Source organism: Nuphar pumila, chromosome 13, assembly GCF_984573655.1.
Source record: "Nuphar pumila chromosome 13, dmNupPumi1.hap1.1, whole genome shotgun sequence".
NCBI lineage: Eukaryota > Viridiplantae > Streptophyta > Magnoliopsida > Nymphaeales > Nymphaeaceae > Nuphar > Nuphar pumila.
The window spans coordinates 28402678-28410757 of NC_143261.1; the positions used below are offsets into that span (position 1 = coordinate 28402678).

The 8080-nt window shown below is 39.6% G+C and overlaps 1 pseudogene; it reads left to right on the top strand.

Moving 5' to 3' along the window:
- The first annotated feature begins 675 nt into the window (after positions 1-675).
- Positions 676-2649, top strand: LOC149818203 (pentatricopeptide repeat-containing protein At5g66520 pseudogene; annotated as a pseudogene).
- The last annotated feature ends 5431 nt before the right edge of the window (positions 2650-8080 follow it).

Sequence of the window (8080 nt, forward strand, 5' to 3'; positions counted from 1 at the left end):
AGTTTTTGTCGCAAGCTGAACCAAACTTGAGTTGGCTCATTTACAAATAAAATATTTTTTAAATAAAAATAATTAAATTTTCATAATAAAAATAATAAAATTTTGATTAAAAACCTATCGAATAATTGCATTATTTCAAAGTTGTAAGCAACAGAACTTGAACTTTAAGCTTATTGCTTGCTTGTTAAAAAACTTCAGCCTGTGTTTTCTACGGCATAAAATACATCTAATATTCACATTGTATGCAGTGCAACTGCATGGTGGTCATGCAGCGACCTGCTTGACAGTCACCCATCTTGTCATTTCTAGAGATGGGTGTGGTGTCCATCTCGAGAAATGTTGAGATGGATGGTCATCAGCTGCGGCTGCATAAAAAAAAACCTTATTAGTAGTTAATGAGTTATACGAGCCGAGCCGAGCCGAGTAGAACACCCGTTGCTCGTGTTCGCTGAGACTAATTTGACGAGCTCGAACAAGTTCTTCACGAGCTGAGCCACGAGCGTCTCATCTCGTTTCCTAGCCGTGCGAGTCATTATTTATTGGCCTTCTCCCCGATGCCACTATAGCCAGACGCAGGAGGAGACGCTCTACATGAGTAAATGGCTTCCTGGACTGAGAAAATGCGCCCCAAACCCGAATCTCTCACTCCTCTCTTTATTGGACTCATGCAAGAGCATGAGAGAGCTCAACCAAATCCATGCCCACCTCATTACATCCGGCCTCTCCGCCGATACCTTCGCATCCAGCAAGGTTGTGGCCTTCTCCGCAGTTTCACCCTCCGGCTGCATAGACTACGCCAAGGCCGTCTTCAGAACGATAGACAACCCGAGCATTTTCACTTGGAATTGTATGATCAGAGGCCTCGCTGCTAGCAACAATCCCAGAGAAGCCATTGCTTTCTTCCCCAAGATGCTAGCAGGTGATTTCCAACCTAACAATTTCACATTCCCCTTTCTTGTTAAGGCTTGTGCTGAGTCGTCGGCTGCCGATTTTGGCATTTCCGTCCATACCCACATCGTGAAATCCGGTCTAGATGGAGATGCATACGTCCAAAGCTCTCTGATCCATATGTACTCGTGTTTGAATAGATTGGAGGATGCCCACCAACTGTTTGTTAGAAGTTCTGAGGAGGACGTCGTTTCGTGGAATGCGATGATCGATGGATATGTTCGATCAGGTGATTTGGCGGTTGCACTTTCGATATTCGATCGAATGGTTTGTAAAGATGTTGTTTCTTGGAACACCATGATCACCGGGTATTCGAATCTTGGGCTTCTGGAAGATGCTTGCAAACTGTTTGTTGAAAGCCCCAAGAGAAATGTTGTTTCTTGGAATGCCATGTTGACTGGGTACGCTAAGTGTGGTGATGTCGAATCGGCGCGCCAGTTGTTTGATCAAATGCCCCGACGACATGTTGTTTCATGGAACGCGATGATTGCGTGTTATTCACAATGCAAGCGTTCGAACGAGGCTCTGTTGTTATTTGATGACATGCAAGCAGTTCAGGTGAGACCGACGGATGCTACATTGGTGTGCATCCTTTCAGCTTGTGCTCATCTGGGTGCACTTGATCAAGGGAAGAGGTTGCATTCCTACATTGATGCACACAAGATTCAGATGAGCACGGTTCTAGGCACTGCTTTAGTTGATATGTATGCAAAATGTGGGAACATAGAAGCAGCTATTCAAGCATTTCGCTTGATCTCTGAAAAGGATGTTCTAGCTTGGAATACAATTATAGCTGGGTTAGCCATGCATGGCCATGTCGAGAGATGTTATCGACTCTTCAAGCAGATGATTGACTCAGGGACTAAACCTGATGACATTACCTTAGTTGCAATGCTTAGTGCATGCAGCCATGCAGGTATGGTTGACGAGGGACTTCAGCTGCTTGATTGCATGGGCAGTAGGTTCAATATCAGCCCTAAAGTTGAACATTACGGGTGCATTATTGATCTTCTTGGTCGCGCTGGGTTGCTTGATAAGGCCATGGAGCTCATAAGCTCAATGCCAATGGAACCCAATGCTGGTGCTTGGGGTGCACTACTGGGTGCTTGTCGAATCCATGGGAATTTTGAGCTTGGCGAGAGTGTTGGCAAACGCCTCATCAAACTTGAGCCAGAGCATAGTGGGCGATATGTTCTTCTGTCAAACATATATGCATTTGCATGCAAATGGGAAGATGCAAGGAAAGTGAGAAAGATGATGAATACCCGAGGAGTCTCAAAGCCTCCTGGTTTTAGTTTCATAGAGATGATGGGGTGTGTTCACCAATTTCTCGCAGGCGATAAGTCACATCCAGAACATCAAAAGGTATGTCTGATGTTAAGTGAGATCCATCAGAGGTTGAGAACGGAAGAAGGGTATGTTCCTGATACAAAGCAAGTGTTGTTTGATGTAGAAGAGGAGGAAAGGGAGCAGGCTTTGTCTGTTCATAGTGAGAAGTTGGCTGTTGCATTTGGGCTCATTCACACAGACAGTAAGTCTGCCATGCCCATACGCATCGTAAAAAACCTTCGCTTCTGTACTGATTGTCACAATTTTATGAAACTCACCTCGAAGGTTTATGATCGAGAGATAATTGCACGCGATCGAAATCGATTCCACCATTTCATGCTGGGAAGATGTTCTTGCATGGATTATTGGTAATTTATAATGGGAATTACGGTGGATGACATTTTTAGTTTCATGGTTAACGATAACTGTTTATTTATTCTTTTGGAAATAAGAGATAAAAAGCCCGATCTCTTTGGAAAGGTTGCGACAGGATGTCCATGGTTTCCGGCTATCATAGTCTATGAGATTGAGCCTGCATTTCTTTCTAGTCTTTGATTCATGATTCAAAGTTCATCTAAGTTGGTCATGGGTGCACTTCTTTAAACTGCATTACATCGAGTTATCATAAAGGTTAGAATTATTTCACTTGCTCTTCTCTTTCTGACTCTAAACTCGTATGCACTCTCTTGGGATCGACTATAGGTGATGTCCACTTCAATGCTATAAACTAGGAATCCCCTTAGACTCACCAAAGGAAATAAATAAACAAGGCCGAAGCAGAAGCTATATATTTCAAGAGTTCATGATTATATCCCCTTTTGTAAAGGATTCCAGCTAGTAGGATAATAAACCGGTCTGTGTGTATAAATTTGTCAAGATCACGTTTGGAGGTGGTATGAATTTTATGGGAAAGTTGAATGCCCGTTTGGATGACACTTTTTGGTGCCATGGTGTTTTCCTTTTTCTTTTCAAACAAGATTAATTTTTTCATTTGCCTTGATCTTTCACTTCGTTTTTTTAGCAGACACCGGACTTATTTGCACTTTCTCTTGGGATCAACTATAGGTGAGGTCTAAATGCTATGAACTAGGAATCCCCTTAGACTGACCAAAGGAAATAAATAAACAAGTCCAAAGCTGAAGCTATATATTTCAAGAGTTCATGATTATATCCCCTTTTGTAAAGGATTCCAGCTAGTAGGATAATAGACTGGTGGGTGGGTGTGTAAATTTGTCAAGGCCACGTTTGGAGGTGGTATGAATTTTATGAAAAACTGAATGCCCGTTTGGATGGCATTTTTATGTTTCATGGGATTTCCCTTTTTCCGTTTGGAGTAGTAACCAATGTCCGCACTTGTGGAGGGGTGACAACCAATTTTTCGATAACGGTTGGGTTACATCAAGGATCTGCTTTAAGCCCTTTCTTATTTGCGATAGTGATGGATGAGCTTACGAGATCAATTCAAGAAAATGTACCGTGGTGTATGTTGTTTGCTGATGATATTGTTTTGATTGATGAGTCTAGAGCTGGGGTTAATGCTAAGTTAGAATTATGGAGACAGACATTGGAAGCTAGAGGTTTTAAGTTGAGTAAGAGTAAGACTGAATATATGGAATGTCGGTTTAGTAAGCAACGAAGTAGTGATGGGAGTGTAGTGAAGCTTGGTGAGCAAGATATACCGGTGAATGATTATTTCAAATATTTGGGATCTATCATTCAAAAGTATGGAGAAATTGATGGAGATGTAAATCATAGGATAAAGGTTGGGTGGATGAAATGGAAAAGTGCTACTGGAGTGCTGTGCGATCGTAGAATGCCATTGCGGTTGAAGGGAAAGTTTTATAGGACGACTATTAGACCCGCTTTACTATATGGTACGGAATGTTGGGCTGCCAAGAGACATCATATTCAAAAAATGAGTGTAGCTGAGATGCGGATGCTTAGATGGATGTGTGGAAATACAATAAAAGATAAGATTCGGAACGAAGAGATACGTAAGAAGGTAGGTGTTGCACCCATTGAAAATAAGATGAGAGAGAATCATTTACGGTGGTTTGGACATATTCGGCGAAGGCCTAATGATGCTCCAGTTAGAAGGTTGGAGAAATGGGAAAATATATTAGTTAAAAGAGGTCGGGGTAGGCCTAGGAAGACTTGGATGGAGATGATAGGAAAGGATATGAATGCTTTGAACCTCACCGAGGACATGGCGTTGGATAGAAATGATTGGAGGAAAAGGATTCATGTGGAAGACCCAAAATGAATTTCTTTTTTGGTTCATATCGCTGACCCCAATTGTTTTGGGATGAAGGCGTAGTTGTTGTTGTTGTTGTTGGGATTTCCCTTTTTCTTTTCAAACATGATTAGTTTTTTCAATGTATGACTAGTTTTTTGCTGAAATTTTGAAAACCAATCAAATTTTTTGAGGCACCAGAATTCTCTCTCTCTCTCTCTCTCCTTTTTTTGGTAGTCACTGAACTTTGGTTCTTGACCAATTGATTCAAAACAGCAACTTCCAAAACTTCCATGGTAAGCATGGATGACTTAAGGAGACCTTTCCAGACGCAAGTGGGTCAAATGGATCGGATATGGGTAGATATCTGATCTGAGTCCGAGATTTCGCTTAAGTAAAATCTGAATGTGAATTTGGATAGGATTCAGATTTGTTAAATCAGATTATTTCCGAGGATTGATAGTTTAAGTTAGAGTTCGTTTGGATCCCGGATCAAAATCCAATCTGATTGCATTTTTTTTACATGTAAATAGCTTGTTTTTATTTTTTTCTGGGATCCAGTATTGCCACATGCATTTTGAATTTGGGTTCAACCATCAGTTTTGGATTCAGATTCATATTTAAATCTGACAAGATCCAATCCAATTCTGATCCGTTTGCACCCCTGGACCAACATCACTCAATGTACTGGTTCGACTTTGAAGTCCATTTGGAGCCTGTTGATTCAATTCCATCCGGTTTCAGACCCATTCTGTCCCGACCCACTAAGAAGAGGTCAGTATGTAAACACTTCTGATTCTGGTCAAGTATAGCCAATACCAGATCTCGCTAATCAGTCTGATTCAGAGGAGAAGTCAAACTGAATCCAATTAAATACATGTAACCGGATTCGGACGGTTACAAAATCTTACACCGAATTCGACTAATGGAAGTTCAAATTCATGTAATATCCGACCCATTGACATTAGTATGTGAAGAGAGTTGGTTACAGTTACTTGATGCTTCCTGCCACTATATAAACCCTTTGCTCATCTAGTTCTTGTTCTCTTTTGTTTGCTTCGGAAACGAGTCTGGCACTCTCTTTCCCTCCCTCCCTCCCCCAAAATGGATGATTCAAAACAGGAAAGAAAAAAACAAAAAGAAAATCATCAATAAAATTGAAAAAAAGTGGCAAAAAACTTTTTTGTTGATTGCCTGGTTTCTCATGAGCTTCGTCCAAGAAATCTAGGGTTTTCAATTTCTCACACTCCACAATCACTGATCAGTGACATGTTTCTCTCTCATTGCCCTAATCCTAATCTTGGTAGATGCCTCATAACTTGAGAGGGTTTCTGCGATTTCTTGGTTTATCGCTCTTGAGTTTTGTTGATTTTTAAAAGCGTTTTTTAACAAGCGCTAATGGCTTTCTTGAGGGAGTTAGTGTTTTTGGTTTTGTTGAAAAGATGTACGCTAGAGAGGATGTCAACATGGAAAAATGATGACTTTGAGATCACCCAGGAGGATGCCTGGGCTGTCATTAGTAACTACTTCGAAGAGAATGTCTTAATGTTTGCACACTCTGATGTGAACAATGTCATCATTCAAATACAATTTAAACACTTATTATTTACATGTCCTCAGTATAAAAAATCTGTTACAAATTATATATAGATCCATACACAAAAACCTATCAATACATCCATACACAAAAAATATAGTATATACATCTAAACATTTATAGTACAAAAAATCCGTTATAAATCATATATACATCCATACACAAAAACTTACTATAAATTATACATATATTCATATTTAGAAAACACAATATATACATTAAAACCCTATTCATCCTCCTGAAAAAAAAATTGTCCCTCCTTATGCAGAGGCCCCCTCCTCCTCTGCTCCAGGCTGAGTACCAACTCCATTCAAGGATCTTCGTATTTTGTACCATGTCTTATATTCTTCTTCAACCCTCTCTACCTCCTAGGCAAAGTCGAAGGAGTTGGCTGACTTAATCCCTTCAACTTTGCACACAGAACCCATCACTGAGGTAGGATCGTCACCGTGTATACCCTTCTTTGTTCTAGCATAAATTTGACAGCCTTCTCCAAATCTAAAAATTCTCAAAAAATTATTTTTGATTAGAGAAGGCTTCTCTCGACATTATTTTTTTAGAAGAATTGCATTCTGGATCAAGTCAGAATCACCTGATTATGAAAATGGGTTTATGGATCTGCAGCAGGCCTATCCGATCAAAAATGACCAGATTCAAGCAGTTGCCGATCTCTGACCAATCTGATTTTTGGATATGTTTCAGATAACACATCCAACAAGTCTATGCTAAATTTTGGCATGAATCCGACCACAGGATCTTGACTTATAAAATTCAAAAGTCAAGAGGCGTCCCTGATGCCAGGTGTAGTCAAAATCTATCAAGTTGATCTTGTTAAGCACATATTTTCTTTAATTTTTCGAGTTTTTCTGATTCTTTTTCTTTTGTATTGAAGTGCTTTTTGTTTATTTCGTATTCTGATTTTTTTGGATTTTTTTTGATATCAAAGCATGGAGTTTTAGACATCACAAACCGATTTGTTGGATCTTGTCAGGAATTTAACTGACTGACACTGTTGACATCATTTTATACTCAATTTTTGGTCAAATCTAGCCTAGTTTGGGGCTGTAATTCGCTGACAAACACAACAACCTACTGTTAAGGTTTCACAGTCACCACTATTTGGAGCAGTTGGTGACAGAGATTTTAACAGACTGTTTTTTCTGGGTCTATTGCGGGACAACATAGTTCCAAGTAGGTTCGGTGAGTGGGCTTGGGTGTCGGTATACCCGAGTCTACTTTAGCTATTTTCTTTCAATCTTTTTTACTGTTTTATATTATTTTTAGTTTGTTTAGAGTCAGTTCTAGCCCAGGTTGGATTTGGTCAGACATCCAACTAGGTTAGCTTTAGTTTGTTGCAAGCATTTAGGCATCTAGTCTACTCGACCCGCTAGGTTAGCGTAGGGAAGGGAAAACTTGCCTTTTTACTTAAACATAGGTGTAAGGAGGACCCCAACACATTCTGGAGGTCTAACCACGTCTGTTACAACATACCATATGTTGATTTTTGTCAAAAAATCAGACTTGGTTTGTTTGTTAAAATTGGTTCAATCGGCTATACCTAAATTTAGTCGAAGGTGCAGTTTAGTCACACGGTTGTTCTAAACTATATTCATAGTTATGTCCTGCCATCTTAAAGTTATTTAGGTCTGTTTTTAGGTTGCATTTAGGTATGCATTTCTCATTTAAGGTTTAGATTAGGTTTGGTCGTACTAACTCGTGTGCAAGCAAGTTTCTTTTCTTTTTGTGTTTGCAGTGTTTTTATAGGTGAAGATAGCCCTTTTGCGTACATCACTGTGATAAGAACATCAAGTGGCTAGCTTCATTTATTTTAATTTTATTTTTTTTATTTCATTTAGTTAAGTAGGGCCTTAGGCCAATTTTGAAATTGGGTTGTATTAATTTTCATTTTTTGCTCAACACTTGTAATAGGCTTGGTGCTCATTTATTTTTATAATTTTTTTATTTTAAGGCAA